At 39.0% G+C, this 25231-nt stretch overlaps 1 protein-coding gene across 5 annotated transcripts in view; it reads left to right on the forward strand.

Moving 5' to 3' along the window:
* The first annotated feature begins 3661 nt into the window (after positions 1–3661).
* Positions 3662–25231, forward strand: part of FER (FER tyrosine kinase) — a 483097-nt gene continuing 461527 nt past the window's right edge. For 4 of the 5 annotated variants that reach the window (XR_009354080.1, XM_059175616.1, XM_059175619.1 and 1 more), the window contains exons 1-2: positions 3662–4107; positions 24788–24934. The gene's annotated coding sequence lies outside the window, so the exon portion shown is untranslated. Of the gene's footprint in view, positions 4108–16253; positions 16429–24787; positions 24935–25231 lie in introns of all 5 variants that reach the window. The other variant, XM_059175617.1, reaches the window with a different exon arrangement.

The following is a 25231-nucleotide window of genomic DNA, read 5'->3' on the forward strand; positions in this document are numbered from 1 at the left end:
CTAACAATTTCAACTAAGATACATGTTCCTCTAGGCTATGTGGGGGTGTCTAATATTTTATAAAGCCTATGGATCATGTAGACAGGAAATTATTTTCCTTTATTCTTTTATACTTTCCCTACATTTACAAGATGTAAGAAAAGTTGCACAGTACTTTTGAGATCAGATGAAATCAAGTGTTTATTAAATTTGTTGCAATGCAAAGTGATAATTAAAACAGATGGGAAATTTAAAGTGGATTTGCTGTAATTGCTTTTTTCAGCTTCAAAAATGCAGTATAGGTTTTTGCCACATTCATTTACTTCAAGTACATTCACTCAAACTTAAATTTCTTAGTACAATGTTTGGCATATGGCACACAGTTTTTAAGTTTCTTGAGTGAATAGGTAAGACCCCAGAAAATTGTTGAGGAACCGGAAAGATGCTGTTTTCAGAGATTTGTGTTCCCTCTCACACACATAAAAACATACACACACACAATGTATATCAAAGCGTTCTAGTTCACCATTAGACTTTTATCTGAAACTACTTTCTCCAAATATGTAATAATTAAATTACCAAACACATCCTTCCAGATTTAGATTCCCTTTGTATAAAGGTATAGAAGTCCTCAGGTTCTTGGAAAAGATATGCCTTGGCGGAACAATCCCCAAAGCTGTATTTTGGCTTTATATAATGATTTAATACACAGACATTCATGGATTTCATTTATATTGACATGATATATATCACAACATTTAATATTCACAGAAAACTAATTTGTTTTACATATGCTTAGTTTATGCAGTTAGCAGTCACTACAAAATACATATCAAACATTAACCTTGTTATCATTTCTGATTCTATTAAAATGTATTTGTAGTTCAGCAATTAGGTATCATCTAATCTGAGATCATTTTTGAGAACAAATTAAAAACTAAAATATAACAACTTTCCTTACCTTCCTAGTCTCAGTATTTTGGGCATAAGTATATGAGGAAATAAAATTAAAAATAAAATCTTCTTCCAACCCAGAAATCCTTTTCACAAAGGTAATGAAGGAATAAAACACAGCATTAAACCAGAATGTGATGTGCATTACAGGTGATTAGGAAAGAGATTGTAAAGACAGAAAAAAAATTTCACCTCTTTGTATCGCCAGATTAACAACCCACTACATACGTTTTCAAGATAAACAATAACCCCTTCTCAAATAAGAGGCCTTGACAATACCATTTGCACACATAATTCATCTTAATTTTATTGTGTAATTGCGGTGACCATACTGTGTTAACCACCTTTATCCAGAGGAGAAACAACCTTCTTTTATCTTTATGACAGAAGGTAGTTTTGCAAATTGGAGTGATTTTCCCACTGAAGTTAGACTCTTAGTTTCCCATGGAAAGTGGGAGCTATCCCCCTTTGCTTTTTATGGCAGTATAATTGACATATTATATTGGTTTCAGGTTTACAACATAATGATTTGGTATTTGTATATATTGCCAAAGGATCACCATGTTAAGTCTAGTTCACATTTGGAACCATAACATAGTTACATGAATTTTTTGTTTTTGTTTTTAACTTGTGATGAGGACTTTTAAGATTTTCTACCTCAGCAACTTTCAAATATTTAATATAGTATTATTAACTATATATATACACCATGGTGTACATAGTTACATACCCATGGCGTATTTATTTTATAACTGAAAGTTTGTGCCTTTTGATTCCCCTCATCCATTTCAATCCTACTCCCAATCATCAATCTGCTCTTTGTATCTGAGTTATTTACTTAATTATTTTTAAGATTCTGCATAAGGTAAGTGCCTTGGGTATTTGTCTTTCTCTGTCTGACTTTTTTCACTCAGCACAATGTCATCAAGGTCCATTCTCAAGGTTGCAAGTGACAAGCTTTTGTTCTTTTCTTCTGGCTGAATCATATCTCATTAGGTGTATGTGCATCTGTCTATCTATATAGATATTTATATCTGTATATCATATTTTCCTTATACATTTCTGGGAACTGGTATGTCTGTTGATTTCCTATTTCAGAGTGATATCTTGATTATCTCCCAAGTCTTTTTTTCTTTTTAAAGATTTTAAAAAATTTATTTTATTTGACAGAGATCACAAGTAGGCAGAGAGGTAGGCAGAGAGAGAGGGAAGAGGAAGCAGGCTCCCTACTGAGCTGAGAGCCCGATGCGGGGCTCCCCTCGGATCATAACCTGAGCCAAAGGCAGAGGCTTTAACCCACTGAGCCACCCAGGCACCTCTCCCAAGTCTTTAAAGACATTTCTGGAGTGTAAAGCTGACAAAACATTAGCTGAGGGAGACCCAACTAGTTTTAAAAAGGACGTTTATACATATACGATTCAAAGAAACAAGAATGTATTTAACAACTACAGGTTTTCTAAAGCAAATGTTGCCTGGGTGGCTCAGTGGGTTCAGCCGCTGCCTTCGCTGCCTTCGGTTCCTGTCATGATCTCAGGGTCTTGCGATCGAGTCCCGCATCGGGCTCTCTGCTCAGCAGGGGCCTGCTTCCTTCCCTTCCCCTCTCTCTGCTTGCCTCTCTGCCTTCTGTGATCTCTCTCTGTCAAATAAATAAATAAAATCTTAAAAAAAAAAAAAAACCAAAAAACTAAAGCAAATGTTGAGAAAGGAAATCTCTTCTCACATTTTTAAGAAGAATTAACTAATTATTATTATTATTATTATTTGTTTTTACAGCATGTTTTGCTTTCTCTTGACTTTGAAACAGTGGACAAGAAAGTCCAATTTACGATTTATGTGTAGAGCTGTTCACTATGGTTAAACAACTAACACTGTCGGAATAAAAGTATTCATCATTCTTCTTTGGCTTCCACATAATCCAAAATTTTAGATGGGGAGGGTGGAGATGGAGGTTGACATTAATTTGCCCCAGGCAAAGAAAGTGGTTCAACCAATGTACAGGATACAATGCCTTAAAAAAGTCGGCTGCAGGAACACACCCTCCATTAGTGACTAATAACACCTATCATACTGTTACAGATCACCTAGTTATCTTTGTTTAGCTCACATTACTTATTTTCCACCAAATTCTTTTGGTGAAGGACGCTTCTGAAACAGTCTCCACTGGCAGAGCAAACCAACTCGGGTTCTTCGCGCTTTCTAGACTCTGGAAGAGGTAAGGGCTTATTATTACATGGGACCACTCGTAGGGCCTGCTTTAGGTTTAACAGCATCCATCCCAATTCCAGCATTTAGTGTCTAACCCTCTTTTTAAAAAGACAGTCTGAGGCACTGGGAATTACAGGAATGAGAAAGGCACAGTTCCTGCCTTAGCCGAAAACCATTATAAAAGTATCAATGTACAGTAAAAGGTCAATGAGTCTGAGCGTAAAAGTGCGTATTCAGGGGTGTGGGGTCCGCGGCCCCAAAGCAGCTTCGGTTCTTTACGATTCAGCTCCCGGGCTCGCCCAGCACCCCGCGGGCACACTTAACATTTTAATCACGCCTCCGCCCCCACCCTCCGAATTCCTTTCCGGCTGCCGACCCGCGGGGTAGTCCCTTCCAGGCGGCCCCAGTTTATCAGCCCCTGGCCCGGCCACTTCCCGGTCGCGGCCAGGCGAGCCTCCCAAAGTTTCCTGTGACGCCGCCGTCCGCCTCCCGCCCCATCCCGCCCTCACTCCCACCCCCGCAGCCCTGGACGCCGGGTAGAGAGGAGCGGGTCACAGGGACCAGGAGGGCAGTACGAACAGGAGGACCTCGAGACCCCACCCGAGCCGGGTAGCGGACCCAGAGGGCGGCAGCTAGACGCCCACGCCTCCCCATCGCCGCGCCCGCAGCCCCAGGTCCGCGCGCGCCCACCTGGCCTGGAGCCCGAATCCCACCCCTCCGGGTCCAGGGCCAATCGGCCGCGCCCCGCCTCCTGGGAGGTGGGGGAGGAGGGGGTTGGGGGCCGGACGGCAGCTCCCGCCTCCAGCTCGTGCCCATTGGCTGGGGCCTCGAGGGTGCTCGAAGACCGGAGTGTAGTTTGATTGGGCGCAGAGGCTCGTGACAGCGGCGCCCATTGGCTGTGGCGGCCCCCGTGACGCGGGGTGGCGACGGGCTCCCGGTTCTGAGGGGCTCCTGCTTGTCAGGTTCTAGGTAGGTGAGTTTCGCGCCGCCGGCGGCTGGCGCTGTTGCCTGGGGCAACGCCGAGGTGGGGGGGAAGTGGAGGGCAGACTAGCGGAGAACGGGGGCAACAGTCCCTGCCCGCAGGGGGGCGCCTGGGATTCAGCCCTGGCTGCGGCGGCTGCGCCGAAGGCTCTTCCTCCGCCCTCGGCCACCCCCCACTCCCGCCCCAGGCTGCAGGGTCTCCTGCCCGTCCTCCACCCGCGGCGGAGCATTCCCGGTTGGGGCTCAGGCCGGGCTGTAGACCCGGCCCGGCGAGGCCGGCCCCTCCCACCAACCCGGGACTGGAGGCTGAGGGGGCGGGTGCCGGCGCGAAAGGGCTGAGGCGAGCGCAGCAGCCCCGCCCCGTCGCCGGGTCGGTGGGCTGCGGGGTGTGGGGCGGAGTAAGCGCTGCTGTGGGCACCACCCGTCACGCCCGCACCCCCTTCTCCTCTAGCGCTCCTCTCCTGGCTTGGTCCTCCAGCTGGCGTGGCTAACCCCCAGCCCTTAGGTGTTCCCTCAATGCCATCCTACCTCTCGGGCCCTGAAGTCTTCCTTGACGCGCGCAGCCGGTCCCCAGCCCATCTCCCAAGCATCTGCTTCCCGGCCTCCCCCTTTGATCCCCCACCTTCGATTTCTGCTCCTGTCCTGGCCGCAGGTGACCCCAAGACATGGTCAAGAGAAAAACTACTTAAAGTGTGAAGCTCATGCAGCCGGGCAATTTCTGCTCCGTAATCTCATTGCCATTTAGGGTTGAGGAGGTGTTTCAGGCTTAGTTTTCTGCCTCTGTCTTCTTACTGTCAACTTTCTGAAACGCTAATTTCGGTTGGTGTTGGTAGAGCCGGGCCGGGTACGTCGTGCACAAATTAACTGTGTGGTTGTCGTATTTTTACTTTGTACGTTTTTGTGATCTTGATTTTTAGTGCTGTGCAGTCCCAAATTTAATAATTTATTAAGGCTGGTAGCCTTTCGTTTTCTTTCTTCTTAACGGTGAAAAAAAAAAGGGGCTTTATCTTTCTTTCTTTCTTTCTTTAATTCGTAAGTAGCTGCGTATATCCTTAGTGGTCTCCCTGTCAATTTGACACAAACTGTTCTAAAGGTGCAGTAGTACCATTTTCCTCTTTCCCAGGTATTTTAAGATAATAAAACAATTTCCCCAGTGAAGGCGCTGTGTATTAAATTGTTTTACAGAAAAATTAATAAAAAGCCAAAACTATTTCAGTGATGAACACTTTAACCTATGGAATGGGAATAGGATTTGAAAAAACCTTGCAAAATGTAATTATTTCATGAATGTAGTGTGGTAGTCTTGGTATACCTTTATAGTCCTTAGAAAGAAATATTCAAGAAGCACTCATTTGTCAGAATGCAAAGGAAGACTGAATGTAATCTTTGGTAATCCAGGAATCATTTTTGCTAGTACTCTTGAGCCAAGAGAACTATACGTCCAAAGATACTGAGAGTATATTAAGAGAATAGGTAGGCATTAGTGGAAACCTTCCCCGGTTTTTTACCTGAAAGGCTTTTGGTCAAGATCTGTTTCTTTTCTGCACTGATGGTAGGCAGCATCAGATACATACCAGGTAAATTATTTAGGGTCTAGTTAATGCAGCTTCTGCACTACCTTAAAGGTTGATGTCAGTAGTTTGGAAGTAATAGCTCACAGTTTTGGTGACAAATCACTTTCATTTCATCTTCAACTATTACATTGTTATAACTCTGGTCTGTGAACTTTCAAGCTGCCATTTAATTTTCTTTTTTATTTTACCATGAAAATTTTCAAACAATGAGGTAAGTTTGAATTGTGCAGTAACTACCCAACCACTTACACAGCAGTAACAGTTCCCAGATAGCCGTTACATATTGTAAATATTAAGGAAAAGGGGACCTGAAATGATCAAATTTGAAAACTGCATAAATATATAACACACCATAATATTGTAAGGAGCTTAATTTCGACTTGCAGATGGAAATAGTGTTTATAAAAACTATAGTGATTTAATTTCCATGAGACTTACAAAGCAATCTTGTGAGGGAGTAGGAAGTCATGTTTGTACATCAGGGCCCAGATGAGCAAGTTGCATTTTGATAATAAGAAAAAAGAAGAAATCAAATAAACTTGTTATACAAATAAAAGCTTGTTTTAAAATTGGACTCCTATAGTAATAGATGATAGTTTTGTACTTGACTTTTGAATGGGCATCTTCTTCTGAGGACAGGTTTAAAGGACTGTCTTTTTGGATTATTCAGTGTTTTGATTATTAGTGTTTATCGATTATTCAGTGTGTCAATAATAAACTTTTTTTTAGTAGGACTAAAAAGCAAAGTAGAACTTTAGTGGGAACTTTTTTTAGTAGAACTGTTTCATGGACATTGAAGTAATTATCTAGAAACATTTAAGTCAGTATTTTGATAGGACTCAAAACTATCTTGGATGTTGTTTCATGGTGTTTCTAGAAGAATGTTTTAACCAGAACTTTATAATGAAAGAATAATAAATGAATATAAGTTCATATATATTTGTAATTTTTCCATACTTAGGAAATTTCTGCATTATTCGAATTCTGCTTTTTAGTTTTAGTATACCCTAAATGTTTTTCATCCTTAGCTCATTTATATGACTAATTTCTTAAATATTGACATTAAGAGCTATGTCTCAGAATCTATAGATCTTAGATTGTCTTTATACTATTTCTCCATATTTCATTTGACTTTGGCATATATGGTTATGTATTTACCACTCCACCTGAGAGATTAAAAAGAACAAGCAGGTCATAGTTTTGGAACTTCAAAAAGAATAAGATGTTTAAATATTTTTTAATTGAAGGTCCAGTTTTTTTTTTTTTTCCCTTTCACACCCCCTTTTCTTCTTTCTTTACTATTTTTATCTTTTTTAATAAAAGTTAAATGTTTTAAGATTATCTAAATAGATTTTAAAGATGGGGTGCCTGGCTGGCTCAGTCAGTAGAGCATGGAATTTTTCATCTCAAGGTTATGAGTTCAAGCCCCATGTTGGGTATAGAACTTACATTAAAACAATAACAACAGGGGATACCTGTATGGCTTAGTCAGTTAAGCGGCTGCCTTCTGCTCAGGTCATGATCTCAGGGTCCTGGGATCGAGTCCCACATCAGGCTCCTTGCTCCGCAGGGAGCCTGCTTCTCCCTCCGCCTCTACCTGCCACTCTGCCTGCCTGTACACTTTCTATCTCTCTGACAAATAAATAAATAAAATCTTAAAAAAAAAAAAACAATAACAACAACAACAACAACAAAAGAGTTAGAGAAGAAAAGTCACCAATAATTCCATGATAGTTAATACTTTGAAAAATTACTGAAACTTTTGTTTCTTCTGTAACACTCCATTGCAGTACTATGGTTTTTATTACAGTATATCTGCACCTACACCTAAACTTGCAGTTCCAGAACTTGAAACGTGGGTACCCTAATATAAAAGAGGGTTCCACAATGGGTGTGGTGCGTAAAAAATGAATTTTGGAACACTGAAAAAAATAAAATTAAATAAAAAATAAAAAAAAGAAGAGGGCTCCAAGATCTGAAGGGAAAATGGAACACAATAAATAGAGGACAGATTAGAGTCAGAATAAGAGAAATTAGACAAGCAATTTCCCACTTTTTCTTAGTTTATAAATATAATCATAGTTCCCCATGTGAAACTGCTGTATGGCTGACAAAATATGGGACCTCTCAAGTTTTTTCTTTGTGTTCAAAATATCTAGGTCAGATGAAGTTTACTTAGTGCATTTCTGTAAAAATTTTCAGATTTCTCCATTTGGGGGCATGTCAAATATTTAGCTTTATAAAATTTATTTTATAAATTTATAAAACTATAAAATTTATAAAATTGTCATGGATGACTTGGAATTATTTCTTAAATACTTATATACTTGTCAAACAGTGACTAATATTTAGTCTTTATATCCTCACTTATTATAAGCTTGATATCATTTCCTCCTTTTGAAGGTTTTAATTAAAATACGAATATTTTTAATGTAGTGTTTTTTGCCAGGTTACAGGATGTAGTGAAAGAAGATTCATTTCTTTTGGAGCTAAACTAATCTGGGTTTCAGTCACAAATCAGAATTTCCTTTTGTGGGATCTTGGGCAAGTTATGTAATCTCTTTAAATCATAGTTCCCTCATCTGTAAAATGAGGATGGTAAGATTGCCTCACCAGGTTGTCGTGAAGAATGAGACAATCTAGGTAAAATATCTGAATTTAGGAAGTTCTCAACTTTCATATTAATTTCCCTACATGGTAGCTTTAATTTTATCTCTCTTAGTATTTCTGTGTTTATTCTACCATCCTAAAAGTCCCCAAACTTTAGACTTGGATGTTTAGTAATCTACATTAAGGAAATCGAATGACATTTGTATTTGTACAAAGGAAATAATTAGTATTATCTCCTATTAGCTGTTCTTTTATAGTTCTTCAATTGCCGTGTCTCAGTAGGGGTAATTGGAAATCAACTTTAAATGCTTTTTACCTCAAAATATGTCTAGTTTGTCTGAATTCCTGACTTATTTTTCTTTCACCTTAGATTATCATCTGTTGGTGGATGGATTCCCAAAATTCCTTTCATTTTAACCACAAATATTTACTTAAAAGTGGTACAGAAAAGCTAAATGTCACTCTCTTAAATCTTTAACTAATATTCCTCCTTTCCTTAAACTGCATTTACTTAACCTGTATAAAACTTAAGCTTTATTTTCAGGGTAATAGTACTTAAAACTCTTATGTGAGTCTTTTCCTGCTACTACTACTGTGTATGATTTTTCTTTAGGGGACTTAATATATATATCCCCATTTCAAAATGTGTATTCTATATAAGATTCTAACTCCTAAAAAACACCCACTTGTAATTTAAATGCATAGACCATGGTGTCATGAAATAAGCACTGAGCTGAATAAAGAGTTAGAAGTTGGACCACATAGGTTTTATATCTTGTCTGGCAATAAAACAAAATTTTATATCTAAGTCAATTTTTTTCCGACTCAAGGACAATATATTTATATGTATGACGTATTCTAATGTGCAGTTTCCTAGCATGCTATCTGTAATTCCATCTCACCCAACCCCCATGTAAGAAAGCATATCAGAATGCAAATGACTAAGAGTGATATCATTATGGGGATAAATTTGAATCTACTCTGATGTCTCAAGGAAAGCAAGTTATTTAAGAATGTGTATAACTATTATTAGTCATTGACAATCCTTGAAACACAGTTTATAGTACTCGTGTTGAGACCCAAGTTACTTCTACATTTTCCTGAAATGAATGACCTTCATTTGTGAGTTTTATAATGCTACAGAAGAAAAGACTGCTATATTAATTTTATGTAACCAATAATGAAGAGTCTTCATTTAAAAATCAAAATAACTGATAATGAGCATTTCAAAACACGTGAGCAATAACTCCATGGTCTTTATTGTAGATAAAATAGTATGGATTGTTCTAGAAATATTGAAGTTTTCCAGTATAAACTATTTTGCTTGCAGAAAAGCATTTCTGTAGTGGGACAAATGGTTTTATTTATTTATTTTTAAGAAAGATTTCATTTATTTATTTGACAGAGCAAGGAGTGGGGGAGAGGGACAGACCAAGTAGGGGAAACAGCAGAGGGAGAGGGAGAAGCAGATGTCCTGCTGAGCAGGGAGCCCAGGCACAAGGCTCAGTCCCAGGACTCTGAGATCATGACCTGAGCCAGAGGCAGATGCTTAACCTACTCAACCACCCAGATACCATAGCATAAATGGTTTTAGGAGAAAGGGAAGCCCTTAATACTAGAATATTTATACCCTAGGTGTTTAGTGTATAAAGATGCTCTTTACACTGATTCATTCAGAACAGTATCTTTAAAATTACATTGCTGTGCTTTTAAATACGTCATCCAGAATGGATGTAGTATATATAATATACAGGTAGAGGTGAAAGCTTAGAAAACCGATGTTTATTGAATCCTTGACATTAGCAAGTGGTATTTCTCCAAAGTTTTGTGGATCTAGGATATAACTATCTCTATAAAATACCATCAAATTTAATTGAAAATTTTAAGTGATCCCTTCAGACCCATAACAATTCTATTGTTAAGTAATTTTTTTGCTTCTAAAATGAAGTATAGATAATTTACATTACATCATTAGTATATATTACAGAAAAGGTTCTCATTTTTTACTCTTGTGCCCTGGGGTTTGCAGAATAAGAATATTTCTGATTTGATCAGAAAGGCTGCTGCATTGTCACAAAGATGAAGAGTTATTTCTTGGACTGCAATACCTAACACTTGCTGCTATTTCTTGGATGTGTTGTCCTTGGAGTTGAACACTTCTGTAGTTCTGTCCTTTCTGCTCTTTGAGTATCCAGTTTGGCAGGACTTCCCAAGCATCTGTTGCTAGCTGGTCTGGGCTTTATTTATTTATTTATTTATTTTTTAAAGATTTTATTTATTTGACAGACAGAGATCACAAGTAGGCAGAGAGGCAGGCAGAAAGAGAGGGGGGAAGCAGGCTCACCGCTGAGCAGAGAGCCCGATGCGGGGCTCAATCCCAGGACCCTGAGATCATGACCTGAGCCGAAGGCCGAGGCTCAACCCTCTGAGCCACCCAGGCACCCCCCGGGCTTTATTGTTAATACCACGTTATACAAAGGAAAAGTCATTTGATTCTTAGTAGTAATCAGTTTGCATCATAACTGGATCTGTATCTTCTCTAGTTGCCATACCATTTCTTCATGAAAATGTTTATACAGTGTCTCTACCTTCTCTTTAACTATATTTCCTTCAGAATCACATGCTTTGTGTATATTTTCTTATGTGGTTAACGATTATTTCAGCTTTCATTAAGGTTTTTCAGGTTTTCTAGGAGCAAAGGAAACATTCTCTAGCAACACCTGTTTTTTAGTATGCAATCCGTGTTTTTTTTTTTTTAAAGATTTTATTTATTTATTTATTTGACAGACAGAGATCACAAGTAGGCAGAGAGGCAGGCAGAGAGAGAGGGCGGAGCAGGCTTCCTGCTGAGCAGGGAGCCCGATGTGGGACTCGATCCCAGGACTCTGGGATCATGACCCGAGCCGAAGGCAGAGGCCTAACCACTGAGCCACCCAGGCGCCCTGCAATCTGTGGTTTATGGTAGTCTTTCTAACGATGCAGATCCAGTCACTGTCACATTTCATATCCATTCTGAATTTACTCTAAATGTATATATTCTGGTAAGTATCATCACTTTGTGAGGGCTTTAACTTCCTATGTGTTGAATAAATTGGCACTACTAAAGTAGTTAAAGAGATCTAAACAATGCATTTGTCTCAGATAATTTTTAATGAAAACTTGCTAGTTCACTATTCCGATTGTTTATAAAGTTATATTGGACAAAGCATAGGGTCTTTTTTCATTTTTTAAAAAATATTTTACTTATTTATTTTTGAGAGAGAGCATGAGCAGGGGGAAGGAGCAGAGGGAGAGGGAGAGGGAGAAGCAGACTCCCCGCTGAATAGGGAACTGGATGCAGGGCTTAATCCTAGGACCCCAGAATCGTGACCTGAACTGAAAGCAGATGCTTAACTGACTGAGCCACCTAGGTGCCCCCTAGGATCTTTATCTAGGTTTATATATAACAGAAAATTTTTACAAAGCAAGAAACTGATTTCTTTCTCTGACTACTGATACATACAAGTATGTATATATGTGTATAAATAACATAACATATTGTGTTAAAATTATTTGTTCATATATTTACTTTTTTTCTTCCCTCTTGAACATTTTAACCATTGAGGTAGAAACAGTTTCTGTCAGTAGAAGTTTTTGAGTAAATTACATGGATTCAGACACTGTTATGGGGGAGGGGCATTAATATTTGTTTGGTGCCTGCTGAAAGTGTTACACACTTTTTAAAAAAAGATTTCATTTATTTATTTGACAGAGATCACAAATAGGCAGAGGCAGGCAGAGGAGGGAGGGGAAGCAGGCTCCCTTCTGAGCAGAGAACCTGATGCGGGGCTCGATTCAAGAACCCTGAGATCATGACCTGACGGAAGGCAGAGGCTTAACCCACTGAGCCACCCAGGCGCCCCTGTTAGACACTTTTTATGCATTTGTTTGATTTTCTTAACAACTCTCTAAATTGGATACTTGTTTTTTCTTTCTTTTTTTTAAGGTTTTATATACTTATTTTTCAGAATGAGAGAGCAGGCACAAGCAGGGGGAGGGGCAAACAGAGGGAGAAGCATGCTCCCTGCTGAGCAAGGAGCCTGATGTAGGACTCGATCCCGGGACGGTGGGATTATGACCTGAACCAAAGGCAGATGCTTCACCCACTGAGCCACCCAGGCATCCCTAGCTTTTTTTTCCTTTTTCTTTTTAATATTTAATTTATTTATTTGTCAGAGACAGAGTGAGAGTGAGAGAGTGAGTGAGCAAAAGCAGGGGGAGTGGCAGGCAGAGGGAAAGGGAGAAGTAGGCTCCCTGCTGAGTAGGGAGCCCGATGTGGGACTTGATCATGATCATGGGATCATGACCTAAGCTGAAGGCAGATGCTTAATCGAATGAGCCACCCAGGTGTCCCCGTAGCTTGTTTTTTCTTTTTGTGATCTGAAACCATTATCAGATCACATCCTATATCCTAGGAGACCCAGCTATAAAGTGTTAACTGGGTTTTGAACTTAGTTCTTTTATAGGCTAAACCTGAAATGAATGGAAATGGTAAATGTCTAAATACAGCAAACCTGGATTTGACAGCAGTTTAAATTATCTGGAAGTGATTCTAAAGGTCCGTGTTGAAATATTTGCAGTTTTGCTCCAGTGAATTATTATCAGAAGTGAGATGCTCTCGTATATGCATGACCCTAGCTAACTGCCCAATGTTTATATCTCATCTTGGCTTTGTTTATTGCTTGAGGTTGCTGTATATTATAACTTTTTTCAAGTGATCAAACATTGTTTCTTTGTAAAAAAAAAATTTCCTGAAAAAAAAAAAATCAGCTGTTGGAAATAAAGAAAAAGTAAATAAGTCTAAGGAAGTGGGAGATGTTAGCCAGAAAGTAGACATTTTAGAGTAGGTGTAAAAATGGGATGTTGAATCCAGTGAGTCTTTGACATGGTTGTGAATCAGTCCACCACACCTAGGAAAACAAAACTTGACTTGTGAAGCATTGTTACTGGGTATGCCAGCTCTGTCAAAAATTCTCATGGTTTTAGACAGATTTCTTGAAAATGTCAGGGATTTTATATTTATAAATCCTGTCCCACTTTCCTTCTCTGTCACCGTTAATAATATTTGAAAGAGATCTGACTTTATAAATAGCTGCTCCTTTTTGGAAGTTAATGTAGTTCTTACAAATATCTTAAAATATTAACTTGAACAGTAGTATCCTCACTTATAGGCTAGTGTAGGTGTCTTCTGAGTTTCACAGTTAATTATTACAGAAGAGTAGCTAGACCTTGGTGATGGGCTTTTTCTAAGGTTCTGATTTCTCTTTTGTAGTTTGGAGCCTGTGGTTGGATTTATCCTATGGCTGGAACTGGCATTCTAGAATCGAAGCGTCTTGGCTTAGAGACACTTGCTTTTATTATATATAGTAATACAGTTTTTGGAGGAGGACGAACGTGGTAAAGAAAGAGACATGTCCTCAAGTAGGTCTACATTATAAAAATAATTCAGAAATGTTCCGTGTAACATGAGAGTTGGGTTGTACAGGAGCAGGAGAGAGAGCAGGAGGACATATGACTCTTCCTTTTTTGGTCATGCAACAAATGTTATTAGAGTACTCACTCCATGTAAGGACTTACCTTATGGCTCCAGATAATTATAAAATAAGGAGAAGTTTCATACTGTTATCCTGAAAGAGAGTATGATGTAGTGGAAAGAGCATTCATATTAGAACCAGACCTGCCTAGGGTTGAATCACCACTACCAGTTATTTTTTGTACGAATTTAGGCAAATAATTTAATTCTTATAGCTTTAGTTTTTTTCATTTGAAAATCACCTATCAGTTTCTCTGATAAACTGATGTTAATATTAAAATTTTCAGTTCATTCTAGTTGCATGAGATCAAAACCCTACCCATACTAGCTTGGGCCACTAGCTCAAACAGGAGTGTGCTTCTTCAAATGCAGATGGTTTTAAGGGTTTGAACAGTGATCTCATGACATACTCAGTGGCTTTCTCTTGTGTTACAGGGACTTTCAGGTAGGTTTTCTCCATATGGCACCCTCTGATGTCTCTAGGCTTACAATCCTTCAGTTTAGCAGGCCCACTGTAAAAAAACGTTTCTCTTACCCATAGTTTTAGTATAAATACTGGGATTACATCTCATTGAAGGAATTGGGTCATGTTTCCATCCTTGATGTCTGTGGTCAGAGGGATAGCATCTGATAATAGGCCAGATCTGTATCGAGGTACAAATTGCTGGCACTGGGAGTAGGAAGTATGGTCACTTACATGGTCTGAATCATGTGGACTGAGATCACTGACAGAAAGACTGCAGTGTGACTTGACTGTGGGAAGGGGCAGTGGATGCTGGGCAAGCATAACCAGGAGATTCACTATAATCCTCCCAGGGTGCATTCATACCCTTCCACACATACGCAACCTTGAAAAAATGCCCTCACCTGACTTAATGCAAATTTTTCACTTACAACTTCCAATACCTTTACACCAGACCCCCAGCAAAGGAAGGCAACTCAAAGACTCATTTAAGTACTGCATCTAACTTTAAGTCTAACTTGGGCAATTTCTCTCAGTTCTGTTTGCATAGATAACCTTAGGGTCTAGGAACTTATGGTTAAATGATAAATATAAGCAGTTGTAATAAAGCTTGTGTTCAGTGGTAGAAGAAAAATAGCATAAAGACCATAAAAACCCTCAATTAGGGAAGAGAAAAAAGAAAAACATCCCACAGAGATTTTCCATTCCATGACAAGTGCATATTTCATGATAGGTGTGGGAAGGACTTTTTGCCCTGGCAGTGGAAGAAGATTTTTGATTAGCCAATATGGGTGTTTTGGTTCTGCCACCTGGGAAGGTCTTTTTTTGTTTTCTTTTCTCCTAGTTTCAACCAAGATGAGCATTGAGAGATTCCTGTACTGGGGACTGCATTGCCTCAATGGCTCTCTTTTGATGAGATTTTGGGGTCACAGGAGCTATTTTAGAGGTTGAGCAGTAACAAATCTTTGTTGGGAGTTTCTTAGGCAATACAACTTTTTATAAACTTAGTGTTTTATTTATTTGTATTTGATCAACTTCTCTCAAGTACCTAAAGTCTGAATCCTAGTTCTTGAACAAATCATTGCCTGGTAGGCCTCTAAACAATTCACCTATCACTGTAACCCAGTGTTTCCACATCATGGGGCAGTTCTTACCTCAGGGGACATTTGGCAATGTCTGGAGATATCTTTGTTTCATAGTGGGAGGCTGGGACAGGGGAAGTAGGTAGATGTTGCTAGCATTGAGTAGGTAGATCCCAATAATACTGTTAAACATCCTGCAATGGATAGGACAGCCTCCTACAACAGAGAATTTTCCAGTTTAAAATGCCAGTAGTAGCGAGTTGAGAAACCATGTAGATCCTAGATTTCACAGTTTTCTTGTTGGCTTCTTTTTCTAGCCATTGAGATCATTGTCTCTGGGTAGTAACTCAGAGCTAATTTGTTCATGCTTCCAGGATGTGTCACAGTGGATAGTCCTTTTTTTTTTTTCTTTTGAAAAAAAGATTTATGTATTTGAGAGAGAGAGAGAAAACATGAGTAGGGGAAGGGGCAGAGGGAGAGAGAGAAAGAGAATATCAAGCAGATTCTTTGCTGAGTGCTGAGTCAGATGCGGCGCTTGATCTCCTAACCCTGAGTTCACGACCTGAGCTGAAACCGGGAATCAGGTGCTTTACCGACTGAGCCACTCAGGCACCCTGTGGATGGTTCTTTATAATAAGTAAATATGCTAGGGTGCTTGGGGATGGGACTGGAGCATTAGGCTTCTCTCATATTTTGTTTTTGTGTGGTTAAATGCTCTAATTTTAGTTTAGGAATATTTAATTTTCATCCCTGTAAATTGCAAGATTATCAGCTGTCTTGGATTTGTAATGAAAGACTGAAAGATTTTCTTTTCTTTTTCTTTTTTTCTAAAGGTTTTATTTACTTATTTGACAGAGAGACACAGCAAGAGAGGGAACACAATCGGGGGAGTGGGAGAGGAGGAAGCAGGCTTCCTGCTGAGCGGAGAGTCCGAAGCAGGGCTCAATCCCAGGATCCCGAGACCATGACCTGAGCTGAAGGCAGATGCCCAGTGACTGAGCCATCCAGGTGCCCCAAGATTTTCTTTTATTAAGAATTTACTCTGTGTGCCTGGGTGGCTTGAGTCAGTTAAGTGTCTGCCTTCGGCTGGGATCATGATCCCTGGGTCCTGGAATTGACCCTGTGTCAGGCTCCCTGCTTAGTGGGCAGCCTGCTTCTCCCTCTCTCTAGGCTGCTCCCCGCTGCTTGTGGTCTTTCTCTCTCTGTGTCAGGGGGAAAAAAAAAAAAGACTTCACTCAAAGTGTGCTTCTTTTTAAAATGACCTTACTGAAGGCTGTGGCATAGTTGACAATATATCAGTATACTAACATTTTTTTATTAAGTATCCTATCCTTAGTTGGCCCATAGTCCAGTTTACAAGAGGTGGCAGTTTGCTGGCAGCTTTGCTGATTAAGGATTGTTGACTTCTCGTCCTACAATAGAGGGATACCAAGTACCCTCCACTTTCTGCTATTGACTCAGTTCCACATTTTAGGGCTGTCACTTGTATTACCTGATTTCTGGCATAAATTTTATAATTGTCCAGTTTCTTTTATATTGTAGTCTAGAAAACTAGTTAAAAAAATTAATCCTTCCCATATCTGTAGGTGGCACTTCCATACTTGTTTTTTTTTTTTTTTTAAAAGATTTTATTTATTTATCTGATAGACAGAGGTCACAAGTAGGCAGAGAGGCAGGCAGAGAGAGAGGAAGGGAAGCAGGCTCCCCACTGAGCAGAGAGCCTGATGTGGGGCTCAATTCCAGGACTCTGGGATCATGACCTGAGCTGAAGGCAGAGGCTTTAAGCCACTGAGACACCCAGGCGCCCTCCATCCTTTTTTTTGATCAGACCCTAAACCTTGAAGTTATCCTTGACTCTTTTTCTTTTATTTCCACTATACAGTAATTCAGCATACTCTGTTGCCTTTAAAATATATATGAAATCTGACCAAGTTCTCACCCACTCTATTTGGAGTTCACTCTGATTCAACACCATCTGTCCTCTCTTCTGTGTAACTCCTAACAAGGTTCCTTGCTAGTACTTGGGCTCTCAGAAAATTAGACTCAGAATATTAGTGTCATCCTTTTAACAAGTAAGAGATAATTTCTTTCCTCAGAATCTTGCAGTGGCTTCCCATGTAACTCAGAGTAGAAGTTCAAGACCCCATAATGAGCTAGTTTTTGTGGTCTTGCTCTTCCTTCTTCATGCAGGATCTTTCTCTGAACTCAGATTTTTCTATTGTCTCTATCATGCAGGCCTCCTTGCTTGGTCTTAAATAAGTGCTTCACACTTACTATTACCCTGGACTGGAATGCTCTTCTCCAGATATCCATGTGACCTCCTTTGTTATCTCCCTTAGGCCCTTGCTCAAATATCACTTTATGTTCTAAGTCTTTGATCAGCTAACATCAGTTTGTAATTGCCTCCCTCTCCCATACTTCTTGTTACCTTTTTCTGCTTTGTTTTTGCTTTTCTTTCTTTAATTTTATTATTTTTTTAAAATTTAAGTTCGATTAGTTAATATATAGTGCATTATTGGTTTCAGAGGTAGAGTTCAGTGATTCATCAGTCTCATAATACCCAATGCTCATTACATTACAGCCCTCCTTAATGTCCATCACCCAGTTACCCCCCTCTACACTTTCCCCTTCTGCAACCCTCAGTTTGTTTCCTATAAGCTAGAGTCTCTTATGGTTTGTCTCCCTCTCTCATTTCATCTTGTTTTATTTTTTCCTATTATATTTCAAGGAGTTGACCTATTTTTATTGATTTTGAGGGGAGTTCTCTCTGCCTCCTGGACATGAATGCCTGTTTCTTTCCCAGGATTAGGGAGGTTCTCAGCTTTTGTTTGTTCCAGTATACCTTCTGCTTCCCCCTCCTTTCTTTTCTCTTCTCCTAGGATCCTAGTTATTCTAGTATTTCGGTTTATGGTATCAGTTATCCCTCGAATTCTCTCCTCATGATCCAGTAGTTGTTTATTTCTCTTTTTTTCACCTTCTTTATTTTCCATCATTTGGGCTTCTATATCACTAATTCTCTTTTCAGCCTAATTTATTCCAGCAGTCAGAACCTCCAATTTTTATTGCATCTCATTGATAGCCTTTTTAATTTCAACTTGATTAGATTTTAGATTTTAGTTATTTTATTTTTCCAGAAAGGGATTCTCTGTTGTCTTCTATGCTTTTTCAGCTAGTATTTTTTTTTCCTTAAAAGATTTTATTTATTTATTTGAGATAGGGAGAGAGTGAACAAGCAAGAGAGAGAGAGAGAGAGAGAGCGCATGTATACCCAAGTGGGGGGAGAGGGAGAAGCAGACTCCTCACTGAGTAGGGAGCTTGATGTAAGGTTCTATCCCATGGCCCTGGGATAATGATCTGAGCTGAAGGCAGACACCCGACTGAGCTACCCAGGCATCCCTGCCCAGCTAGTATCTTTATAATCATTATTTTGAATCCTAATTCCAACATGATACTTATATCCATACTGATTAAGTCCCTGGCAGTCAGTACTGCCTCTTGTTCTCTTTTTTGAAGGGAGTTTTTCTATCTTGTTGTTCTGTTCAGAGAAAAATAGATAAATGAGAGAACAAAATACTAATATAGTAATAACGACCCCAGAGAAATATACAGTAAACAAATCAGAAGACACTTGAAACTGAAAAAGAAAAAAACTGGAAAAAAAAAGAGAGAGAATATAATCAGGCGAACAGAACAGAGCAATACACTGGATCCTGTGTGTATTTTGGTCTGTTTGTTAGAAAACTGGATCCCAAAATTGAAAAGAGAAAGTTATTTACGTATAAAAATAAAATTAAATACAATGCAAGGATAGAATGTAACTGTAAAAATGAAAATTAAAAGAAAAAAAAAGAGTATAGGTGAATAGAACAGAACAATATACTATATTCTGGGTGTATTTTGGTCTGTTAGAAAAAACTACATCCCAAAATTATAAAGAAAGAAAAAAAATATATTGTGTATATATATATGTGTGTGTATATATATATATATATATATATATATACTCAAAAATAAAATTAACTATATTGAAAGGATAGAATGTAACTATAAAGATGAAAATTAAAAAAGACTCAAATAAAAAAAGAGATAATATCATTAGACAGGTGAAGAGAATGGAGCAATACACTAGATTCTGGGTATATTTTGGGTCAGTTTGTTAGAAGAGACTACCTCCCAAAATTTAAAAAAAAAAAAAAATATATATATATATATATATATATGTACACACACACACATATATATAATTAAGTACAATGAAAGAATAGAATATAACTGTAAAAATGTAAATTAAAAAAGACTTAAAGAGTTGACAAAATAAGAAACTGGTTGAAAAACAAAACAAAACAAAACAAAATATTGAAAGACTGAAGAATCATGAGGAAAAAAACCATGCATTCTATATACTATTTTTTCCTAGCGCTGGAGTTTTGCAGTTCTGTGTGAGCCGTAAACTTGGTCTTAGCTGGATGTTATTACTGATCTTCTGGGGGAGGGGTCCATTGCCCTGATGCTTAGGTGTCTTTGCCCCAGGTAGATTTTACCCCCATTGGCCAGGGGGGCCAAGTTAAGTTCAAGTGACTCCGGATTGCTTTATGTGCCTTTTGTTCCCTGAAGGCTTTCTGTGCTGCTTCAGAAAATGAGAATGAAAATGGTGGCCTCCAGTCTCCAGCCCTGGACCTGAGAGTTCGGAGCTTCTCTCCTCCATGTGCCCTCAGGGGAAAGCAGTCAGTTATCCTATCTCCCTGGTCTCCCTCTGTATTCCATGCTTATCCAGTCTGTGACCCAGGATTTCTATCTCAGGCTCATGATCCCACATCAATTCTCCATGCATACTCCTGTAAGCATGCTTCTGCTCTGCTCCTGCAGGAGGAGGGGAGGGGGTCTCCCTGTGGTTCTGCTGCTTGCTGGGGCCCTGCTCCAAGAGCAGTGGCTGGACTGTGCTGCAAGGGTTCATGGTTTATGGCGACCCCGAGCTGAGAGCCCACTCCTGGCCTTGCTGATTGCAGCCAGCTTCCCTGATCTGATGTCTGGGAACTCCACCTGGTCTTCCTGTGACCTGAGGATCCTGAGACCACACTGTTCCACTTAGGATTCTGCCCTATTTTGTTACCAGAGTGCCTTTTAGGCAGGGATGTTTCTCACCTGAGCAGACTTCTGAAAGTTCCGATGTTGTGCTCTGCTGCTATATCACTTTCCAGCAACTGGCTTAGGGAGGCTCCCCCCGGCTTACACAGTTTATCTTCCCATATATCGCCTCAGATTCACTTCACTTATCCGTAGCCCCTACCTTGCAGAAAGTGGCCACTTTTCTATTTGTAGAGCTATAACTATTCTCTTCTTTGATCTCTGTTTGAGTTTGCAGGCATTCAGGGTGATTTGATAGATCTAGCTGAATTGCTGGGACCAGACAAAACTCAGGTCTCCTACTCCTCTGCCAACTTGGCGATCATTTTCTTTTCTTTTTTCAGATTTATTCATTTATTTTAGAGGGAGTGGGTGCAGGTAGGGTCAGAGGGAGAGAGTCTTGGAGCAGACTGCACTGAGTATGGAACCTGACGTGGGGCTCAATCTCAGGACTCTGAGATCATGACCTGAACCAAAACCAAAGGTGGTACACTTAACCAACTGCACCACCCAGGCCTTCTTCCTGCTTTTTCTTGATAGCACTTATCAGGACTTTATACTATGTATTTTATGTATTCATTTTGTGTTGTGTTTTTTCTTTAGAATATAGTCTAAAGAAAAGGAGGAATTTTTGTCTGAGATGTTTTGTAGGAAAGTGCATGGCACATCACTAAATAAGCTCTCAGCAAATATTTGTTGAATAAATTAATTAAAAAAGGTAATTTATTGATGCATGTAACTATTAAGTCTGAAACACTTGTAGAACTGAAATTACCCTATAGAGGGAGAGAGATTATTCATTAAGCAAATCTCTCCAGGGGAGAATGGGAAACTGTTTTTAGGTTTAGTGCCCTAGAATATAAGTAAATATAAGAAAAAAATAAAGTAATATAAGAAATATGAGAAAAAAAATATAGGTAAATATCTTCCAGGGGAGGGAAAGAGAGGGGCTTATTTCTCCAGAGCTTATTGGAGGTCTCTGTCTTTAGGGATACATACTCTCTAGCTTCCAAGACTGGATATTGTGCAATTATTCTTGTAGTACCTTTTGCTCAGAAGCCTCTGATTATGCAGGAACATGGGAAATCCAGAGAGAATTGTTTCTCAGCAGCAATTCCCAAATTCTAGAATCTACATCTATTCACACCAGAATTCACCTGAACTCAAGTGTGATTAGATCAAGGGACGAAATATTTTCAGAGCTTTCATTTCTCTTTCCATCTCTTGGCTTTTGTTTTCTCTGGGTTGGCTCTCTGACAAGTTGGCATCTACTGCATTCTTTCAGTTTAGCAACCTCAGCCAAAAGAGAACTTTCTGATTAGTTCTGGCAACAATTTTGGGACTGAGTTTTAGTTGTCCAATTGGGTCACATATCCATTCCTGAACTCCTGCTTGGGGAAGGAAATATACTGATTATCCAGGCCTGGGTTATGTACCTGTTCTAGGAACTTTGTGCTTATTTCAGGAACCTGAGAGTGGGAATGGTTAGTGTCACTCAAACTACATGGCTTCAAAATAAGGGAAGGTAGTTCAACAAGAAAATTGGGATGCTGCTACCAAAAGAAGGGGAATATAATACAATACAGCTCTGTCACCTGTATGTACGTGCAACCCAAACTAGTTAAAAAACCCCCAACAGCATAGAATCTTGTTATATGTGTGTGTGTGTGTGTGTGTATACATATATATGTATATATATATATAAAATAGGTATCACTGCCTCATGCTTTTTCATCATATCATCACATGATGAACAAGAAATTTTCTGTGAAAACATGATTTTAAATGGATGAAAAATTAAATTTAAATTTATCACTTCACTTAAATTTAAATTCATCACTTATTTGGCTTACCAGAATTAAATTTTGGTTGATCACAATTGGGTGTTACCTATTAGAGAAGTAAGAGGGGTAGAGGTAGGAAAGAGAAGTATGCACCATGAGTGTGAGAGGCAAGGGAGATGCCCAAGACGTAATTTAAGACTGACTTTCAGGGTCATGCAGCTACAGGAACTGGTATGACCCTGAGAGTGAATTGCACCCTAGGCACCCCTCTTGCCTCACGAAGAGAGGCACAATTAAGGAATAGGGACTATATTTTTACTATGATTGTGAGTTAAAGATGGTAGCCTATGTAGTTGGTGAAGTTGGTGGGGAATATTAAGGTGCACAAAAAAGTAGTTATTATGCATTTTCAACTTGTCTGTAGGAATCTTTGCTGAGTTCTGATGAGGATGGCAATATTTTTGAGATAACATAAGGAATATCATTTTTATTCATAGATTTGTACTAGTTTGAAGAAAGAAATGTTCCATTTAGAAATGCTACCAAGGAAGTTGTTACTTATTTTTAACCCAAACTATTTCAATATCATATGGAAAATTGTTTTTTTTTTTAATTGAAAAATAAAAATTATAGAAACAAGTTGTATTGGAGAAAGACAAATAACAGATGGGTGCTTTGACTAGCTTCCTTGAGAAAGACACTTGACACTGCAGTGCTCAATGTTTGGCATGTAATCTTATTTGAATAGTTATCTTTCTTGTTCTTAGGTCTTTGAAAATAATTGTTTCTGTATCACAGTGAGAGGCCAGAATATGAAATTCTAGGTATTTTTAGCTTTCCTTGCTGATAGAGGAGTGGTTAAAAATACTTCAAATTAAATGGAGTGTCCTGTAATTTTGGGGTCTGTCTCTGGGGTAGAATCTGTAACATATATAATATGTACATTTATGTATGCACTCATATGTTTTGTTCTTTGGAGATTTTTTTTTTTTTTAAGATTTTATTTATTTATTTGACAGAGAGAGATCACAAGTAGGCAGAGAGGCAGGCATAGAGAAAGAGAGGAGGAAGCAAGCTCCCCGCTGAGCAGAGAGCCCGATGCGGGACTCGATCCCAGGACCCTGAGATCATGACCCAAGCCGAAGGCAGCGGTTTAACCCACTGAGCCACCCAGGCGCCCTGTTCTTTGGAGATCTTTATAAGTAATATTGTTTACTAGCTCTACAGGGCTTAACTGAAGATAAGCTATTGACAGCAGCATGATTAAAATTTTCATATTTAAGTATCATTTAAAGTCATAAATTTTGCCATTTAATGTAGAAACTCTTGTCAAAGCCCTACTTTACACCGAAGTGTACAAGTCAGGGAAAGCCATAATTTACTTTGGAAATAAATTCATTCAGTATTCACTTGTTTGATGGCTACAGTGTTCCGGGGATTGTATGAGATGCTGGCTATATTAAGATGATAATCCCTGTTCTCAATCATGTCAGAGTTTAATGGAAGAAGAGGAATGTAATATTACTCTTATTACATGTAGATTAAATTTCCAACCAGTTCTAGCTTTGGGAACCTTGCCACATCTACAGGAGAACATATGCTTGTGTAGGGGACCAAGAACGAACCTTTTTGGAAATGAATAAAAAGCTTAGAAGAGTAGGAGACTTGGAAGGTATTCCTGACATACTTTGTTTGGCCAGTTTCCTGACCAGAGGAAGGAGTTATCTTATTGATAACCTCCATGAAGTGTCCTTTGATTCTTGAGAAAGCCAAGGAAGTGGGGGAAATGACAGGAAATAGAATAGGCAAACATTCTTATAACCAAGAAGTCAGGATTAGAAATACAAGGGCCTGAGGCAGAAAATGAGATTTGGTAACAGAGCTGTAAATGACATATATTGACATTAGTAATAAAGAAGAGAGCCAGTGACCAAGAAGCACCTTAGCAATTCTCCTAGTGACAAAAATTGAGAGAACAGTGACAGAGGAGTCAGGCTTTGGCATGCTAAGAAGTATTAGAGAAAATGCCTGTTTGCCGGGAGACTTTTTGGCAAATCTTCCCAGACTTTGAGAGTTTTTCTTACATATTTAATTGCTTCTTTAGGCTGTGATAATATTTTAACAAATGTAGTTACTTGCCTCTTTTGATATGCTTCAAACTTGAAGTGAGTTTTATGCTCTGAAAATGGAGAAAAACACAAATTATCTATTCAAAACTGAGGGAATAGATTAGGGGAGAAGGTAAGATGCATTATACATTGAGAAAGTTGTGGAAAGAAATAGGAGAGAGTAAGCAGGGGATAGAAGAGTTAGGTAAATATAGCATTCTTATTTTTAATGGGGTGACTCTGATATACTGTCACAATTGATTTCCAGTAGTAGCCTGCTATACTCCCTGTGTACGTTTTTACTTTTTCTCTGTAGTTAACGTTTCTGACTCCTTGAATTTCTTCTTGCAGCTCATATTTTTCTGGCCAGACCTGTGGTCATTCCCGTGAGACTTCACTGCACATTTTCTGAAGTGTCTTCCTCATCCCTAATGTGTAATCCTTCAACATGGACCTGCTACTTTAGCTAAGATACGACCAGCGATGAATAGTACTAAGGTAGGATGACTTTAGTCTTCTTAGTGAATTACTAAAAACAAACTGTGAAACAGTTTTGACTTGTCTTGATTTTGTAGTGTTTATATTAGATTATTCTACCTGCACAATCATATCATATTTGTATTATGTATTTTCTGCTTGTCATTTATCCTGCTGAATTCTGTCTCATTTGAGATGTAATTAATGTTTTTTTCAAATAGCATTTATAATCAGCAGAATGCTGATCCATAACCCCTTCCAGCCTGTGTGTCCCCTAGCCCTGTATTTTCAACCACGTGGCACCAAACTCAGTATATA

This window comes from Mustela lutreola, chromosome 5 (genome assembly GCF_030435805.1).
Source record: "Mustela lutreola isolate mMusLut2 chromosome 5, mMusLut2.pri, whole genome shotgun sequence".
Classification (NCBI taxonomy): domain Eukaryota; kingdom Metazoa; phylum Chordata; class Mammalia; order Carnivora; family Mustelidae; genus Mustela; species Mustela lutreola.